Source organism: Mus caroli, chromosome 2, assembly GCF_900094665.2.
Source record: "Mus caroli chromosome 2, CAROLI_EIJ_v1.1, whole genome shotgun sequence".
NCBI lineage: Eukaryota > Metazoa > Chordata > Mammalia > Rodentia > Muridae > Mus > Mus caroli.
In genome coordinates this window covers 111,110,107-111,130,668 of record NC_034571.1, presented here as the reverse complement: position 1 = coordinate 111,130,668, position 20,562 = coordinate 111,110,107, and the positions used below count along the sequence as shown (strand labels likewise).

General features: G+C 44.6%; 1 protein-coding gene and 1 long non-coding RNA gene across 2 annotated transcripts in view; one reads left to right on the top strand and one right to left on the bottom strand.

Annotated features, from left to right (window-relative positions):
- Gpr176 (G protein-coupled receptor 176) overlaps window positions 1-20,562 on the top strand; it is a 93,225-nt gene that overhangs the window by 54,027 nt on the left and 18,636 nt on the right. The window lies entirely within an intron of this gene.
- On the bottom strand, window positions 8,836-12,073 carry LOC110290151. The gene is made up of 3 exons (XR_002377405.1): window positions 12,052-12,073; window positions 11,030-11,112; window positions 8,836-9,178 (listed from the first exon to the last, which is right to left on the bottom strand). It is a non-coding gene; the product is annotated as an uncharacterized LOC110290151 (long non-coding RNA).

The following is a 20,562-nucleotide window of genomic DNA, read 5'->3' as shown; positions in this document are numbered from 1 at the left end:
ACACAGTGCTTCAACTCTGAGATGAATCCAGATCTATCCAGATGTGACCGGTTTCCATTGCCTCAGGACTCCCTCAGCTGCTCTCTCATTCCATCGTCTCTCCTACGGGAATCTCTGCCCCCTGAGTCTCTCCTCTCTTCTCTGGTGCTGCTGTATGGATGGCACCATGCCACATACCAGTCTAGGATTCTAACAGTGACTCCAAAGAGTGACAGTGATGGTGGTCGGGTTAGTCTGGGTTCTTCAGAGGACCAGAGATTCGGTGAGATTTAGAACAGTTGTATCAATCCTCCCAACACTCCCTCTGACACACACTCTCCTTCCTACAGGTAGTAGTGGACAGAGAGTGGACTTTAGTGATATGCGACAGACAAGTGGCTCCATAGCAGCTTAACATCACAGCTTCGTAGCCTCTCCTGTGAATGAAGGAGAAATGTGGTGAAGTGAGCCGAAGTCACATGTAATGAAGAGGCTGCACTTGCTGCCCTGGTTTCTGAAGCTGGGCTGAATGCCCAGGAGATTTTAAAGAACTGTTGTTGTTGTTGTTGTTGTTGAGATCAGCTTCTATTCCATGTTAGCTGTGACAGCTGCAGTCAACCCCCACAATTTAAAAGTAATATTTATTCTTAAGAAATATTTCTGCTTTATAAATCCAGAATGGCACTTTAGCTGAGAGTTTAGCTTTCCTTTTTAGGAATTGTGATTATGTAATAATCTTTGACATCAGCAGACACTGATATTGATCCATCAATTGGCTAGCATGTTTAAACTCCAAATATGAGATAACTTGCAAAATGGGATTCTGGGAGTGGCTGATTGAGTCTCTGCAACTGGGGCTGTGTGAGTCTTTTTCCTGTTACTATAACAAACTACCTGAGAAATCATCAGGCCTATGTGTATCAGTGACTGCTGTGGGTTTGCAACAATTAAAGAAAAATGGCCATGAGTTTGAGAGACAGCAAGTAGGGTGTATGGGAGGAATTCATGGGAAGAGAGAGGAGAGAGAAATGATATTATTAAAATTTAAAAACTATTATTAAAATGTCTTTGGAGCTGGGGAGATGGCTCAGTAGGTAAGAACAGTTGCATTGTGAACATGAGAATCTGAGTTCGAATCCCCAGCACCCACACAGAAATCCTGGCATGGCTCTCAACGTGACTGCAATTCCAGTATTGGGGGCCAAAGACAGGTAGAGCCCAGGAGTGCTCTGGTTAGCCAGATGTGGTGAGCTTTGGCTCCTGTCTCAAGACTGCTAAGGTGGAGTGGTTCAGGAAGATGCCTCATGTTGTTCTCTGGCCTCTGAAGGTATACCCATGGGCATGCCTACCTGCACACTCATGTGCATGCAACACACACGCGCGCGCGCATGCGCGCGCGCACACACACACACACACACACACACACACACACACACGTACATCTTTGATGCAGTCTGTTTTATTTTCTTTTGTCTGAATATTTGAAAATAAAAAATTAGTTCCCTCACAATAAGTCCTTGTTCCTTATGTAATATGGGTTTGTTTATTTATCCTCTTCCTCCCTTTTCCTCCCTCCCTCATGTGTGTGTGTGTGTGTGTGTGTGTGTGTGTGGTGCTGGAGTTTGAGACCTGGCTCTTATCCATGCTAGGCAAGGGCCCTGCCACCAAGCCTCAAGTTTTAATTTTATAGCTGCCAGTCAGTGGATTTAGAGTTAAAAAAAATAATTTTATAAAAATATTTTTAGTGAGACTTTTAAAATAAGAAAAGTGGTCATGTTAGGCTCCAGGCTTTAATTGTGCTTGGGAGTGGTTGTTGGTGGCTTACAGCAAGCTTGCTTTTAGCAAAATGAATAAACTGTTGGTTGAACTGTGAAAGATACAGAGAGAAAACCCTGGGCTACCTCCAGGGAGAATGACTATGGCTTTTTCACACACACACACACACACACACACACGAGAGAGAGAGAGAGAGAGAGAGAGAGAGAGAGAGAGAGAGAGAGAGAGGAAGAAGAAGGGAAGAGGAGGAGGAGGGAGAGAGGAAGGGAGGAAGGGAGGAAGGGAGGAAAGGAAGAAGGAGAACTTCGCTTTGTGGGGTGGGGGAAAGTGATGAGAGCGAGAGCTAGAGAGCATACATCTTCAAACCAAAGCACTTGGTATGTTTAATTGTTGCTGGGTTCATGGCTTCCTGGGGAGCAGTAGGCACATCCCAGGAGGGGGACAATGTCATTTTCCTCTGGAGCATGAAATTGACTGGTGTCTGAGAGGCCAGACACATGGCTGTGCCAGCTGTCTTTGTATTCTGGCTTATTCAGGACATCACACTTCTTGCTAGTCCCTTAAAAACAACCTTTAAGAGAGACGTAATTGAATAAACATTGATGCTTCCTTCATTATGTGTGTCTCAGGCCTTCAGAAACATACCAGCGGACTCATTAAAAAACCTTATTGAGATATTCACTTGCAGTATGCTCACCCCTTCAGAGTATGCAATCCAGAGTTTTAATAGCCACATTCCAGAAAAAGCCAACATCACATTTATTGCTTCAGAAAGAAAGCCCTGCTCATTAATATCTCCATTTCTTCCATTTCCTTTCTTCCCCATCATAGGCAACTACCGATCTACTTCGTATATTTAAGGAATTGCTGATGCTAAGCATATGCAAATGGAACTGAGCAATACATGGTCCTTTTACATTGGCTGCTGAGGTTCATTCATGTTGCTGAGTTTATTCATGTTGTGGAACATGTCAATATGTCACCTCTTTTTATAGCTATATAATATTCCACCATCTTTATGTACTACGTTTTTTTGGTTTTTTTTTTTTTTTTGCCAGTAGATGAATTTTGGGTTATTTCCTCTTTGGCTATTGAACAGTGCTGTTATGAACATTCTTGTACAAGTTTTGTGTGAGCATGTCTTTTTATTTCTTGTGAGCATACTCCAAGGAGTTGCTGGATGTGGCAGACAGCAGGCCAGCGCTCCCACCATACTGCCCTGAAGATGTCTAGGTCTTAATCCTCTGAACTGTGACTTTGTAATGTCACAGGGTAATCAGACATAGAATAAAGACTGCAGATGGAATGAAGGTTGCTAATCAGATCACTTTAAAATAGATGATTCTGTACCATCTGGGGGAGTTACCCACTACAGTCAAAGGGTCCCCAGGGAGGAAGAGAGCAGAAAGGGAGTCAGAGCGAGACTCAGTGAGGAAAACTCATGTAGCTTCTAGAAGCTGGAAGAAGCAGGAAAGGCATTTTCTCCCTAAGTCCCAAAAGCAGAGTTTCCTTTCAGCACAGGCAGATTCCTCGTGGACCTTCGGCCCAGAGGTTAGGGACGTAATGATTTTGTATTGTTCTATACCATCAAGTTTGTAGCAGTTACTGCAAGACAGGGAGCACGAAGTCTTCCAGGAACTATCAAAATGCCACCTTTAGCATCCCCCCACCCATCTGGAGGGCTGGAAGGGTCAGCACCTGAGCTCTGCACACTCTTAGTATCTGTCTTTCTCAGTAGTCTGTCTAAGGGATGCAAAGTGATTGGTGGCTTTGATTTGCATTTTCCAGCTAGTGGTGTTGCACGGCTTTTCTTAGGCCTGTCAGGTCTTTGTACATCTTTGGAGAAGTGTCAGTCAGATCCTTCGCCCATTAAAAAGTCATATGGTCTTTTTGTTATCATGTTGTAAGATTTTTTTTTTATATTCTAGATACACATGCCTCATTAAACCTGCAGATATTTTCTTGTATTTTATGGGCTACCCTTTGCTTCTCTTTGCTTCTCTTCATGATGTCCTTTAGATTTAAATTTTGGTGAAATTCAATTTATCTGTTATTTTTTTCATTAAAAGTTTTATCAGCACATATTATATGTAATAATGGATTTTGTTATGACATTTCCACATATGTATATTATATATTTTGATCATGTTTATCCCCATTACCCTCTCTTGTCCTCCTCTCATCCCTGCCAAGTCCCCCCTTCTTTCCAACCAACTCCCTTTCTCATGCTTACTCTGTGTGTGTAACACGATTAGCTTAGTTAGGGCTGCCTAGAGGAGCATGGGCCAGGGGTTTATACAGGAGCACAGGCAACTTGCCAGTGGTTATACTCCTGGAGAAAGTGCCTCTATTACTTTTGTTATTGTGCTCTTGATGTCATGACTAAGAAGTGATTGTTTAGTTTAAGAAACTTTATTATAATAAATGAAAATGCTATCCACTATAGTAACCAGACCCTAAGTTTGTACAACCTTATGGACTTATATACAATTAGAATTGGCTTTCAGGACTTAAGTCTTGAGATTTCAGTATCTCACATAGACTTTATGCACTTATGGATTTTGGGGGTGGTGTTGGTGGTGGATAACTGAATCCAGCACACTGGCTGAGGTTCAGATGGTGGTTTAGATGCTTCAGGCCAGTGCTTCTCAATTTTTCTAATGCTGTGACCCTTGTTGCGGTGATCCCCAACCATAAAATTATTTTCATTGCTACTTCATAACTGTAATTTTGTTACTGTTATGAATTGTAATGCTCTTTGGCCTTGGCATATTTGCTCATAAGGCATTGCAGAGGCTTTTCTTTTCTTTTCTTTTCCTTTTTTAAAAAAAAGATTTATTTATTTATGTATATGAGTACACTGTGGCTGTCCTCAGACATACCAGAAAAGGGCATCAGATCCAATTACAGATGGTTGTGAGCCACCACGTGGTTGCTGGGAATTGAACTCGGGACCTCTGGAAGAGCAGTCAGTGTTCTTAATCACTGAGCCATCTCTCCAGCCCCTGCAGAGGCTTTTCTTACACCAAGAAAAGTTTAAGCAGTCTTGCAGAGATGTGTGCACCTAACCCCCCCCCCCCAGCAGGCTTGCATACATCTGTGTGCATAACCCCCTGGTTGTGATCTTGTAGTCAATGCCATTGCTTGCTTTGTCTTCTTAATTCTTTCACATTCTAAAATTTCTTAAATTGGGATCCGCCGTCCAATCCAGATGTTAAATGAGCGGAGTGACTTATAATTGGGAAAGCATGTTAGGATTTCAGTCTGTGGACCCTTTTGCTTCTCCTAGTTCTCAGAGCATCAGCTATTGGCACCTTGTCTGCTAATTTTATTTTCCCCAAAGTCACCTTGCCTCTGCTAAGCTCCTTGCTGTTAGTGTACTCATGCTGTGTGACCTTCCTGCACAGTGATGGAGCTTCATTGCCAATCCGGCCCCTCTCAGGTTTGCTGGAACCTCCATCTAAAACTCTGCCTCATGATGTCTTCTGGTACCCCACCTCCCCTTCCAGGTAGTGTATCTTCCTTTCTCTTTGTATCCCAGGTAACAGAATATCCTCCACCATGTTAAATAACTACTTGTCTACTGTTATGTTCAAGTCATTTGTCTTATTCCTTTATCTGATATTAAGCTCAGAGCCCTTTGGCCTAATAATTCAATGAAAGCTCCCTGAGTTATTTAAATTTTTCTTTGTTACTATCTTACAGTTCACTGGTTGTTTAATATCAAATATTTAAAGTCAAATTTATCTCAATAGAGTCTCGTTGTGTTGCCCAGGCTGGTTTCTAACTTGGAGGCTCAGTTGATCCACTTGCCCCATTCTTCTAAGTACTGAGAGTACAGGTGAATATTACTCTACCCATCTGCCTAGCTCCTCCCTCTTCAGAGACAGAGAAATGATCTAATAATGCCGCATCCCCTCATGGCAGTGGCTTTGTGATGCCAAATGCACCATGACAGGAATTCTTGTTGCTGGCAACACTAGCCTCATAGCAAGGCTTGATCTGACCCACTGGTCAGGCGAGTAGATGTAAGAATATACAAAGTTGTCAGGTGTGGTGGCACATGCCTTTAATTTTGGTACTTGGGAGGCAGAGGCAGGCAGAGTACAAGACTAGTCTAGTCTAAGTGGTAGGATGTTCCAGGCTAGCCAGGGCTACACAATGAAAGCCTGTCTCAAAAAACAAAAACAAAAAACAAGGTTGAAGTCAGGTGTGGTACACACTTATATAGACAGTGATGCCCTTGTTCAAAAACATGAGGGATAGAGAAAGAGATAGAAAGAAAGAAAGAAAGAAAGAAAGAAAGAAAGAAAGAAAGAATGAATGAATGAATGAAAGAAAGAAAGAAAGAAAGAAAGAAAGAAAGAAAGATAGTTAGATAGTTGTGTTGTTGTTCAGACAGAGAAGACAAAAATCTACTGTCCTCTTTATGCTTCTCATTTTGCTGCAGTGACCTCTGTTGTATAATAACTTAGAAGACACTAGACAAGACGATCACCTATCACTGAATCAGGAGCTAGGCAGTTGGTCCTGTCAATGTCTTTCCTGCTCATGGCCTGGAGAGGGATACTTACAGTGTTTACACTGCCTCCGGAAAGCCAAGTTGCCAGGTTTTTTTGGTGGTGTAGGGACAGTGCTAATGGCCTCAAAGCAGTGAGCCTGTATGCTTTACAGCAGAGGAGCACTGGAACCAAACAGGAACCTTAAGCAGCTCTTTCCATTTTGTTTCCAGTCTGAAGGCACAATGCCTACAGGTTCTTCATGAGCATTTCATGTCGACCCTCTGTTCCCAGGGTGGCTCCGTGTCCCAGCAGGCTCCAGCAGTCACTGTCCAGAGCTGTCCTGTATTCTGCCCAGACCATAGGAGCTCCTTCCATCCTCTCCCTCGAGGACTTCCACTATTTAGTCTGCTCTCATGGCTTCCTTACATCTAGTTAGGTACAGATTCATGCCGCCCAAGTCTCAATGGGTCCCAGAGACACTTTTTAGCCCTTGTTCTCAGCATCAGTGGTGGCATGGTAAGGAGGTTCCTTTAAAAAGAGGTAGTGGGGTGCCATGGTTACATCCCAGGCTCTAGAGTTCTGTGACCTGGCTCTGAATTCTAGTACCTCTGTTTTTCATGTCTGACTATGGACAAATCATTAATGTCTCCGCATCTCATTAAGAATCATACTTATTGCATGGCTTCTAGCAAAGACCACACCATGAGTTCTAGTTGTGAGATCTATTTGGCAGTGGCTCTTTAGATTCTGGCTGTTGGTATTAGATCTTCTAACACCAACATGCTCCATCTGCTCCTGTCCCATTACCCCTATCTGGACAGTTAGGACAGCATGCAAGGTTGGGGGAGGGGAATTTTGCTGTATACCCTTCCAGCTCAGAGAATCTGTACACTCAGGTTCAAGTCCTAGTGGAAGTGGCAGCAGCTCATTTTTATCTATTTATCCTTGGAGTATAACAGTGTTTCCTGAAATGGTGTGTGTGTGGGGGGATCATATGTGTGCACCTGTGGAGGCTGGAGGTCAACATGTATATGCCTTCCTCAATCACACAGGCTGTGTGTCCCAAGTGCTAGTATGGAATATGGGGATCGAACAATGGTCTTTACTCTTGACTTCCCACACTGAAGCCCTGTGGGTGTTTCTGTCAGCCCTCTGTCATAGCTGGAAAGAAATGCAAACATTGTCTCTAGGTGTTGAGTAACCCCCCACCCCAACTCTTAAGGATTTGTGTATTTTAACAACAGATTTACATAAGTTAGCTCCCATTGGGCAAGGCATCCTACACATTTGAGGATAACCTGCTCTCTCAATAGTGAGTTCAAGGCCAGCGTGAACCGCATTATAAGATTCAGACTCAGAAAGAAAGAAAACATTAGTTCCTAAAGTGACATTTTCAGCATCATATTTGACTGGTTGGAAGAAGAAATCTCTCTCTCTCTCTCTCTCTCTCTCTCTCTCTCTCTCTCTCTCTCTCTCTGTACAAACATATTTTCTTTCTCATATTTAGTGGGAGAATAAACGCCATTTCTAGTTGCACTTGGTTTGGAATGATCAGAGTTGAGAGCCTGGTGTGTAGTTTTCCTCATGACTGTTCCTGCTCTCGTAGGGACATGCCACTGTTTATACCGTTTAGCTTTATTATATTAAAAAATTAATGCAGCCGAATGCATTGATTTTCTTTATTTATAGGACAATCCATCAAAACTAAGACTGTCTAGGACTGAGGAGATGGCTTAATTGATAAAGTGCTTACTGCACAGCATGGTGACACAGTTAGAATCCTTAGTACCCATGACCCATGCAAACGCAGGGCAGGCATGGTTGGCCTGCTTTTTAATTCAACACCTCAGGAAGCCAAGACAGGGGCTCCCCAGCTGGCTGGTTAGACCAGCTGGAATAGATGAGCTCTGGGTTCTTTAAGAGACCCTGGCTCAATAATACATGGTAAAGAGAGGTCGAGAGAGACACCACTGTCAACTTCAGGTCTCCATATGCATAGGCACACCTGTGCAAGTACACCTGTGCCCACACGCGTGCACCCACCCACATACATGTAAACACTCTCATCTCACTCACACACACACACACACACACACACACACACACTCACAAGCACTCACATGCACATCTCATAGGTACTGCCAGGTTTCTTCCCTGATGTCTATAACAATTTACTTGTAAACCCAAAACCTATAAGGATGCTTCTATCTCTGTATGCTTTAGTACTAAGAAGGCTAGTCTGACTCCATGACAGACCTCAAATTGGCAATTTAGGAGACAAGGCCTAAGAATTGGGCAAGTCCAAACAAACCCAGGTAAGTCAATTACTAATAGAAAACCCCAGGCTCTAGCCTCCACACCCCGGCAATGGTTCCAGAATGCCTAGAGATAGAGCCAGATAAAGCTCATCTATCCTGGAGCCCCAATGTGCTTTAAATTGAGCCTGTGAGCTCACTTGGCTCTCTATCTTGGTAATGGGAGATTCTGCAGAATAAAAGACTCTGCTTTTACATGCTGTTTGAGTCCAGGGTGACATTCTTCAAAGAATCATGGACCCTTACAGTACTAGATGTTGTCAATTTTAATTCCATTTTTATTTTTATTTTTGGTTTGGTTTGCATTTTCCCATTTCCTTAGCAATCAGCATTAGGTTCTCTTTAGATCTCGGTGGTGAACATTGGCACTGCTTTCCTGCCAAGCCTCCACTGACTTCTGCTTCTCTAGGTGGGAACTGATGCAGCAGCTTCAAGTGAGCATGATGGATTTTAGTCCTAATGACTGGTGTGTACTGTCCTCATTTAAAATCGTCAGAAAGATGGATTTGGGGCATCTGATTTACCCAGCTCTCTGCAGAAGCCACCTTGTAGGTCCAGGACCTTGCTGTGCTGCGTAGATCGAGTAGAGCCTGTGGTGGGAGCTCTCTGCAGGGAGGAGCAGCTCACATAACGTCATATTAGGGAGACGCATGTGTGGAGAGGAACTGCGTAGCATGCTGCATTAGAGAGAGGCTTGTGTGGGAGGAGCTTGGATGGTGTGTATATTAGAGAGCCTCCCAGCATCCAGTAGCTGCAGCCTGACCTTTCTCTTGCCCACTGCTAAAACAAGGTGAACAGACCCCAGTGCCCTCCGTTTCTGAGGATTTTTCTAGCATTTGAGCAGCCATGGCATCCTGTTGTGACTCCACCTGGAAAACCTGATGCTGCTTTCTGAATCATTTGAGCATAGGTCACTTACAAACAGTCCAGAAACTAAAATTATGGCCACAGTGAGAGAGCAGAGAAGTGGAGAGCAAAGAAATAGAGGGGAGAGTTTCAAGTTTTTAAGCCTCATCAAAGACCCCATAGGGCCTGTCACACCCCTAGTTAGGGCCCTAATTCACATTCAAAGCTGTAGGATTTTTGTCTGTTATAGTGAACGGGGCAGGGGTGGGGTGCAGCTTTTGTCGTTCTTGGGGGTTTCCTGGGTGGAGCACATAGACTCCTGGGCCACACACACCAATGGACAGGAAAGGATGGAAGTTCCAAGTAGTGACGTTCCTAACAAATTTTAAACTGGTGTGAGTAGAGAGTGAGGTGGAGAGTGGGGGAGGGGTGCAGAATGGAGCGCCTTGGCAGGCTGGAGAGGAGCAGATGTCTTACAAGTGCATCTTGTTGGAGGTGGCAGATTCAAATACCTGGCTGCATGTGTGCTGAGGGTAAGATGCTGAGCATACACTGGAATTGCCAGGAAATTAAACAAAACAAAACAAAACAAAACAAAACAAAACAACCCCCCCCATCTGTGTTGGAGATTCTACAAGGCTCGAAGACTGATAAGAACTACAAGATTGTGGAGAGTTAGAATGTTGCAGATCCAGAGAGAGAGAGAGAGATTATCTTGGGCTATTCATTGCCCATCCCTGTGTTTGAACTAACATCTTTTTGGCCATTGGGTAAAGCCTTTGAAAGGTATTCTTAGCAGAGCCCCTTACAAATCCAGAAGTTAAGCATGGCATCAGATAGCGCCTGAAACCTCCCAGAGGAGTTTCCTGCTCTGCTGTGTGGTCACTGCCAGCGTGTTTGCTAAGCACATAGATTTATGATTTTTCTTTTATTCTGTGACTAATGAGAGCCCATGGAACTTGTTCTCCAGGGAGCACTGTCACCAGGAGCTTTGAAGAACACCACATCGGGCACCGCATTTTACTGAGAAATTGGGGTTCTTTTTTCTGAGCTCTTCTCTCTTCTTAATAAAAGAATTTTCAAAATGAAACTGGAGGACAGTTTCATTTGAGAGAAAACAACAGGGCAGGCAAAGCTGTGGATCTGAACAGCTGCCCAGAGGAGGGATGTGGAGGATGAGGGGTGGGGTGGGGATGGGGGCAGAGGTCGGGGTGGGGAGTAGGAGGTGCTGGGGAGACAGCCTTTTGAGTTAGGGCAGGATGTTTCGCCATGAAGGTCAGCAAACAACTACATGGCAAAGGGCAGGTAACTTCAGAGAAAAGATGAGACACCCAAAGTTCAAAAGACAACATGTTTAGACTTTGGCCAATATCTGAGAAAGAGAGAGAGAAAAGAAGAAAAAGGGAAAGCTGAGGAGAGCTGAGACCTGAGTGGCTGCAGCTCCAGGACGACTGCACTGAGAGTTTCATGAAGGGAAAGTGCCTCATCCCATTAAGGGGATACCTACTCCTCCTAGCTAAGCTTGGTTGCAGGGAAATCAGCCTTGATTGACAGGCCCAACTGGATGAACTCTCAAGGGAGGGTGGAGACAATCGTATGTAATGTTCTTACCTTTGGAATGGATCCTGTCTCCACACAGGAAGACTCCACCAGGGAGAGGTCCATCCTCGGTGGCCTTCAAGGCTTTAAGGCATCTGTAATGACATGTTTTTCAGAGCAGCTTGAGTCTGTGTTCCCAAGTCACAGTCGCTCATATTTGGTTCAGGAACTCTCTTATTCCCTTTGTTGTGAAAGCTGGATTTGCATCAAGACCATAGGATGCTTTCCAGACATGTAACCTGTGGTACCCGAGGATACCATATCCTAAGATGGATAATACCAGAAGAAGAGGAAGAGGCATGGGAAGATTCAGGTTTTGTGTGGGCATCGTGAGTTGCTTATGATGCTTATGAGGGTGCAAAGTGGATGTGTAGGCATGCAGATACAGGTTTTGTCTTAGCCACTGTTCTGTTGCTATGAAAGGCACTGTGACCAAGGCAACTCTATGAAAGAAAGCACTTAACTGGGGGCTGGCTTACAGTTTCTGAGACTTTATTCATGTCACCATGGGGGTGGGGCATGGAAGAACACATGGAGCTGGAGAAGTAGCAGAGAGCTGCATCCTGGTCTGTAGGCAGTCCAAAAGACATTGAACCTGGTGGGGGCTTTTGAAACCTCAAAGCCCACCCTCAGTGACACACCTCCTCTGATAAGGCCACACCTAATCCTTTTCAAATAGTGCCACTGCCTGGTGACTAAGCATTCAAGTGTATGAGCCTACCAGGGGCCATCCTTATTCACTACCACAGGTTTGCATGTGAGTATGTGGGCCTGAGGCACGGATGAGATGCAAGGTGGGCAGTAAGCACAGGGGCCATTCCAGTTTCACTGGAAATGGTCTAGTGGGTGGGGCTAGAAGGGCCAGGATGGCCTTGATGGGAAGAGAATCCAGCAAAAGAAACTGCAAAGTAGGAGTGGAAACCCAGAAAGGGTCCACTGGGTGCAACTAGTACTGGTAGAGTTCATAGCTGGTCATGAGCAGAGTCCTATAATCTGGTTAGGGTCAACACCTAGGAAAAGGTAGGTGTTGTTACCACTAGTCCTTCACTGCCACCTCTCAGGCCTTACTGCCACCTCACAGGCCTCACTGTCACATCACAGGCCTCACTGTTACCTCATAGGCCTCGCTGTCACCGCACAGGCCTCACTGCCTCCTCACAGACCCTCAGTGCCACCTCACAGGTCTTACTGTCACCTCACAGGCCTCACTGCCACCTCATAGGTCTTGTTGTCACATCACAGGCCTCACTGCCACCTCACAGGTCTTGTTGTCACCTCACAGGCCTTACTGCCACCTCATAGGCCTTGCTGTTACCTCACAGGCCTTACTGTCACCTCACAGGTCTCATTGCCACCTCGCAGGACTCACTGTCACCTTACAGGCCTTACTGCCACATCATAGCCTTGCTGTCCCCTCATGGGCCTCACTGTCACCTCATAGGCCTCTCTACTACCTCACAGGCCTTGCTGTCACCTCACAGACCTTACTGTCATCTCATAGGCCTTGCTATCACCTCATGGGCCTCACTGTCACCTCATACAGGCCCTCACTGTCAACTTACAGGCCTCGCTGTCACCACACAGGCCCTCACTGTCATTTCACTGGCTTCATCGCCACCTCACAGGCCCTCAGTGCTACCTCATAGGCCTCGCTGTCACCGCAGTCCCTACCTGCCATCTCCCAGGCCTCATAGCCACCTAGCAGATTCTCATTGTCAAAGCACCAGCCTCACTTCCACATTATAGGACCTTACTGTACCTCAGAGGTTCTCACTGCCACAAGACCCGACTGCTACCTTATAGAACTTCACTGTTCCCCTAGAGTCCCTCACTGTCATGCCACAGACACTCAATGTCACCTCATAGCCCTCGTGGCTACATTAAAGACCATGTCACCTCCCAGGACTCCCTGTAACCCAACAAGGTAATATTTGGATTTCACAGAGTCCTCCTGCCACCACACAGGACATGGCCACCATCTCACAAGCCCTCACTATGACCTAACAGTCCTCACTGGTACCATACAGTGCCTTCCTGTTGTGTCACAGGCCTCTTCAGTCCTTATAGGCACTCACTGTTGCCCCAGAGGCATCACTGCCACTTCATAGGCCCTAACTGTCACCTCACAGGCCACAGTGCCATTTCACAATCTCATTATCACCTCACAGGCCTAACCTTCCATTGCACAGGCCCTTCCTGCCACCTCACAGTTCTCACAGACACCTCATAGGCATCATTGCTACCCCAGAGGCATCACTGCCGCCTCATGCCTCACTGTTCCCTCTCAGGCCTAACTGCCATTCCCACACTTTGACACCTCACTGACACTCACACACCCTCATTGCCACTTCTCAGCACTTCCTTGTCACTACAGAGACTCAGCTGTCATATAGGCCTCTCTGCCAATCTAAAGCTCCTTTCTGTTCCACTGCAGCTCCTCAATGCCACCTCAGTCCTCATGGTGACCTCATAATTACTCAGACCACAGAGGCATAAGTCACCTCATGGACCTTACTCCCACTTCAAGGACCTCACTGTCACCTCACAGGCTTCACTGTCACAGCTCTCACTGTCACAGACTTCCCTTTAACAGGCTTCCCTGTCACAGGCTTCACTGTCACAGGCTTCAGTGTCACAGGCTCTCACTGTCACAGCCTTCACTGTCACAGCTCTCACTGTCACAGGCTCTCACTGTCACAGGCTTCACTGTCACAGGCTCTCTCATTGTCACAGGTTCACACTGTCACAGGCTCTCACTGTCAGAGGTTCACAGTGTCACAGGCTCTCACTGTCACAGCTCTCACTGTCATAGGCCTTACTGTCACAAGCTCTCACTGTCATAGGCCTTACTGTCACAAGCTCCCCGTCACACCACCAGCTCACTGAGCCTGAAAGCATCATTCACCCCATGCCCCACTAGCTTCCAGTGCACCTCAGTTTTGCGCCTTGCTGATGCCTGTGTGCCTTCCAGTAAGCACAAATCCCATTTCACCCACCCAGTGACTGCCTTTCCTGATTTCACTAATTGGACTGAATGGGAAGAAGTAGGACTGGTAAACTTGGGTTAAGGACTCTAAATTTTAGGTGATTCACACTCAAAGAGTTATCAGGGCTGTATGTGGGAAAATGGTTTAAAGAATTTCTTTTAAACCCTTTGTGGAGGAAGAGTAATTCAATGCAACCCTCTGAGGAAGCAATTCTTTTGTGGTCCCACACTGAATGAATTCTGTGATGCCATTCATGAAGTCACCCGGGCATGACTGTTGTTTAACACCCATTGTGAGTGAGGCGTAGCTTGGCACTTTTTATACATCATTTCATCGCAACAGTGGTCTTTCAAGGCCAGCATTCTCATTCTCCTCCTGTCCTCGAGAGAAGTAGGGCAGCCTGTCAATACAGGTTGAAGGAGTGGATCTCAGTGCATAGCAATGTACAGCAGCAAATGTGTCATCATTCAGCTGCTGGCGGTCACGGATTTGGTTGTAGCAGGGCCAGGTGCTTCTTTTCGTGGTCCAGTTGCTGACCAGCAGTGCAGCACAGAAAGGCTTCAGCAGAGGTGGAAGGCCCCTTCCGCCATGTCCTATTTATGCTGGTTGGCCCTATTCATTGTGAGAGAGGCCCACACAGAGACATAAATACCAGGGAGGTGTAAACCACTGACTGCCTTTCAATTACTTATTGATTAATCTGTTAATAATTAATTTTTATGATGCAAATGTTAATGTAGCTTTCAGGTTATGAAAATAGATGTCATAATTACAGCTAGTCGATATAAGGATGGTTCTGGCTATTAAAAAGTTATACAGAGTTAGCATGGGATGGCGGTATGCCCAGCACTCAGGAGACAGAGACAGGAGGATCTCTGGTCAAGGCTAGCCTGGTCTACAGAGCTGATTCCAAGACAGGGCCACATAGAGAAACCTTATCTTGAAAAATGAAATAAAACAAAACTTATGAGAGTATGGAGAAAGCCATCCTCAGTGGTTTAATTGTTTATTGTTAATTATTTGTAATTTTTGAGATTGTTCATAAGGGAAAGAGCAGTGTTTGGACATTTTGATTTTTGCTGCAAAAACTGAAATTAAAAGATTAAAAATAGAAATAAGCTCATTTTAAGTAGATTTTAATGTATATATTTTGATCAATGCTACATAAAGATATGGCTTAAATGTCAGTTCTGACCCCTTCTACCAAATGTCAATAGTATGTTAGAAATAGTGCGTATAGTTTTGGTCAAGAGTAAATTATTAGTTTTTAAATTAAGTGAAACACTAATTTTGGTTACAGTGAAGAAACAAAAGAGGTATAGTTAGCTTTTAAACATTTTAAAATTTGCAAGGATTTTAAAGTTTAACCAAAAACTTCCTTTTAACACGTAAAGTGAATGAGTTTGTTCCTTTGAATTTTATTATGAAGATCTTTTCTCTGTTTTTCATTTAAAACAATAGTGAATGAGTCATGTAACAGGAACACATTTCAGAACAGATCCACTTGCCCAAGGCCACATAGAAGAACAAATCACAAATGAAAATACTTTTTACTTCATAGATAAAAACATTGATGGCACAGAACTCAAGCGGGGGCAGAGGGGAAGGGAGGGTTACTTATTTGGTGGAGGCAGGAAGTATACAGTCAAAGTCAAAGTTCATATGGAAGACTTAGTTAAGGGTGTCACCAGGAGACAGTATTGGCGTTGCTTCCATCTTTGCTTTTAGACCTTGTCACTAAGTTGGGCTTCTTATTGACATTTTACCCCTGTAAGTTCTTGAGTAAGTTGAGACATATATTGGGGTCCAGGATGAATAAAATGAAAAGACCTTGAGTTCTCAGTCTTGGAGCACAACCGACACTCAAGACCACTTGGCAAGTTGACCTGTTGGCTTAGATTCAAAGCCTGAAAGTGGGCTCCAGTCTTAGCAGGTAGATAACAAATAGGTGGCAGATTTTCCCTAATTGATCACGTGCATCGGTTTTAGCTTTGCCCTTGGATTTTTTTCATTGTATGTGTGTGTGTGCGCGCACACATTCATTTGTGCACACATTTGTGCATGTATGAATCCATGTGTGCCTGCGTGTATGCATGTATGTGTGTACATATGCATGTGGAAGCTAGAGGACAACCTCACATGTCATCCCTCAAGAGCCAACAGCTTGTTTTTTGAGATAATATCTCACTGGCCTGGACCTTGCCAAGTAGCCTCAGCTGGCTGGCCGGCCAGTGAGCCCCATAGATCACCTGTCTCTTCCTCAAGCACTCGTATTACAAATGGGCACCACTGTGCCTGACTTTTGTATGTGGCTTCTGGGGACCAAGCACAGGTCTTCTCTACAGCCCTGGGGTTTTACATTTATGAATCTCAACTTTGTATTAAATTTTTATTTCTACTACCTCATTAACTAAATCTGAGGACATTTTCCATATCTCTAGTTGGTTAACTCATTTTATAAGGAAATATGTTAACATGAGAAAACTTAATATGGGAAAAGACTACAGAATGTATATGCAATTCATATACATCAAAAAGCTATCCTAAGGAGCTGAAGAGATGGCTCTGCAGTTAAGAGCACTAGCTGTTTTTTAAGGTTACCCTGGTTCAATTCTCAGCATTCATATGGTAGCTTACAACTGTCTATAATTCCATTTCCAGGAGATCCGAAGTGCCCTTCTGGCCTCCGTGGGCACATATATGCAGGCAAAAACACCCATACTCATAACATTGAAGAAATTAAAAAGCTATCAGATATTTGAAACTACATTACTAATATCAACTAAAAATAGCGTATCATCATAAAACTAACCAAATAACGAAAAGATTCCACTCCCCTCCTTAGGGCCATGTTATACGAAACCCCAGAGGTAGCAACCCAGGAAGCTAGCTTCATGATGAGATAGCTCTGAGGGGCATGTTTAATACTGCTTTAAGAATGTCACTAGTGGGGCATACGTGGGAAGCATGTGAAAGGGATCATTAGCACTCTTAAGGGCAGCAGTCTAAAAGGCAGCAGCTTGGGAAGGGTGTTGCCAGGAATAAAACCAGATACTTTATCTTAGAGAAATTTGCCTTCAGCACAGACTGGCTTCCAGTGCTCGTATAGTGAAATGCACTGATTCACATAAACTTCTTTTGCTGGAACTAATGGGCTGTGGAATGGGCTTTTGTCTTCCTTAGCTACTAGCCCAGTCCTGAAAAAAATGGAAGCTGGTGCTCACTCCACATGATGGTCTAAGGCGTGGACAGAGCAACCAAGCTCTGGTTGAAGGCAAGCTCTGTTTCCATTGATCTTCACGGTTCCATCGGTTACAAGGGGAACTGTAGGCAAGGATAGGTAGGTCACTTGGCCACAAACTGGTTGGCAGTATACCTTGTTGATCTGGAACTCATTAGAAATCAATGTCTCAAAACAAAACAAAAACAAAACAAACAAACAAAAAACAAATTCAAGACATCCAGCCCCATAACATCATTTCCATTGCACATTAAAGTGGTCTTGTCAGATGCAGCCAGAGAAGGGCTTCTTTTTTTGTCTTGGTAAATATTGCCAAATTCCCCAGCAACTATTCATGTCCAATCTACTTAAGTTTTAAAAAACCACAGACCTGGTCATCAGGGAGCTCAAAATAGTTTTTCCCAGCAGTGCCACATCACAAAACATGTGACTCTTTTGAGAGAAAGGGGCTAAGGGAGGAGGGAGAAAGAAAGAAGGAGGAAATGGGAGGAGGAGGAAGAGGAAGAAGAGGAGAAATAGGTGTATCTCTGTGAGTTAGAGGCCAGCCTGGTCTACATAGTGAAACCAGTGTATCTCTGTGAGTTAGAGGCCAGCCTGGCCTACACAGTGAAACCAAACAATGGAGGTCAGAGCAGGACATAAGCCAGCAAACCCAACAGAGTAACAACAAACAAGAAACAAATAACGGTTGTGTCATCTGGACTTTTCAACGTGCCCTGATTTTCCCATCATTAGCCATTGTAAAGCAGATGACTGGGCAGTGGCCTTAGGATGCTTCTCTTCCCAGTCTGCTTCACAATTAGCAAGCATCCCTCTTCTCTCTTAAGGCTTGTCTAGTTGCCTCTGGAAACAGGAGAGATGTAGATGGCTCATATGGATTTCCTCTGTCCAGATCCATGTATACAATCTGTCCGGTGTGACATGTCGCTTTCTTCCTCCTGTGAGGGAACGTCAGAAAGTTTGTTATGGGAGAAAATAGCGATTTTATAAGTTGTAGCACGTCACTAGTCATTGCACATAAGGGGATTTTCATTTCCTTACTTGGCTAGCTAAGAATCATGAGTCCATGCTGTATCCTTAGCCATGATATCTGCATACGTAAATCTTCCTAGGAATCGTGGCAAGGGTAGACTAGTGGAAAGCTCAGCTTAGTGAAGGGGAATAGCTCTGTATTTGATCTTACTTGCTTTATCCACATACTTAGTGACATTGGTTCTCCTGTGAAAGCCAGTCTTTCATGAACCCTTAAGGTAGGAAATCCTGCTCTCACAGGATAGCAAACATTTCTCCCTGTCTCTTGTTTTGTAATGGGAAAATAAGAGGTCATATCTTCTCATTTATGCTTTAAACAGGCTAATAATGTTGCCTGCTGGGTTTATTTTGAACTTGTAGGAAAATTACATGACAAATAACTGTGATATTCAAAATCAACTAATGTGAGAAGGGAAATGTGGAAGCTGCAGGCCAATTATTCACGAAATGATAAAATGTTCCGTAAGCCCTTCTGTATTGATCTGCATCTCTGTGGCCACCATCGTCACGAATATTGGATTCTTAGAAAATGATACAAAAAAAAGGGAACCTTTTGTTCAGTTTTCAGCAAGGAAGATTCAGCACAGAAAGCCCGAGTTGCCTTAAATAGCTCCTGGGAAATGCACATACACAATGGAGCTTAGTGCGAGAGGTGAGTGGAACAGAAATGATTCTCTCAATTGATTTGCTCCCAATGCTTTGCCCTCCTTTTTTTCTGTCTCTTAACCCTCAAATAGTGCCCTCTGTTACAACTTGAGGGAGGGCAGAAGAGGTAAAGGGAGAAATAAGTGTTAGGGGTTGCTTTAAAAATTAACTTGCCGTGTGTGTGTGTGTGTGTGTGTGTGTGTGTGTGTGTGTGTGTGTGCGCGCGCGTGCATGGGTGGAAGCATTTGTCCCACAGTGAGCCATTGGTGGTCAGAGGACAACTTCATGAAGTCAGATCTGTCCTTCCACCCTTATATGGGTTCTGGGATTGAACCCAGGTTGTCCCACCTTTACAGCAAGCTCGGCTACTACTGAACCATCTCATGGCTGTGGCTGGCTTTTTAAACGGCATCATTTCTGTCCGCTGTACTGCCCTTTGTTACAGGCACACACTTCCCAAGTGCCTTACTTATGGAGCTCCTTAAGTTTGCAGTGTGCCCATGTATCTCATCACTTACTTTAAACCTCTCTCTCCAGAGGATTATTGACCCCTAGTATTCTGAGCACTTATTCCATGTTCATAATTTGAGTGTCCTCATGGGGCTGTATGCTGTGAGATATCCTCTCAGTGATGAGTGTGTTCTCGTCTCACCCTTGCTCTCAACTTCAGACCTGCCATTTCCATCCAGAGCCTTCCATGTCCCAACCATCTGGCCCCCTCGAGCTCTCGCCCCATCTGCTGCTCTGGTTCCTTCAGCAGCTCATTCTGGGACCATCCTTCTCTGCTGGTCTCCATCCTGTGGGAGAGGAGGAATGGCTGAAGGACGTGGAGCTGGTGTGCTAGGGGGAAACCATCTTCCTAGTCCTAGGAGAATGGCCTCAAATCTGTTAGAACTATGACACATCTCTGAGCTGCTCAGTACCCAGGCTTTCCTGTTCTTCCTGCCTCCCCTCCCAAACTCAGCCACGAAAAAGGAATGGAATCTGAACTTTTAACAAATGTCATTGTCAGACTGGTCCATCCAGAATACAAGTTGCAAAATTCCCATTCCTAACCTTGCCCCTCCGCCAACTTCCCAGATGTGTGGGTCCCAGGGGACTGAAGCAGTACACACTCACTTTCTTTTCTTAGTCCTCTAATTATTTTACCCTTGAGGCCCTTGGAAATATTACCAACATAATTTTTCCTTTCCGACTGCATAATTATAGTTACTGGAAGCGAGGGAGGGAGGAAGTGAGCGTGGAGCATGTGAGCACCACATGAACACTAATTATAGTAGAGCACCATGTGCCTTTGTTGACTATATCTCTCCAGCCTGCTCTAACAGCGTGTTGACAATGGGAGGTAGGAACCACTCAGCTTATGACTGGGGGGTCATTGTCATCAGTAAGTGTACCTACAAAGCCAGAGGAAAAAAGCTGATGGGTCTGATAGGGAGCTTCAAGTTATTAGGTTTTTATAAAGCAACTCTTAATTGTAAAGATGTGCTTGGTTCAAACTGGTTGTGATGCTTTGATCCCAGCACTCAGGAGGCAGAGGCAGGCAGATCTCTGTGAGTTCAAGGCCAACCTCGTATTCAGAGTTAGTTCCAGGGCTCTGTAGAGTGAACCTGTCTCGAAAAACAAACACCAAACCAAAC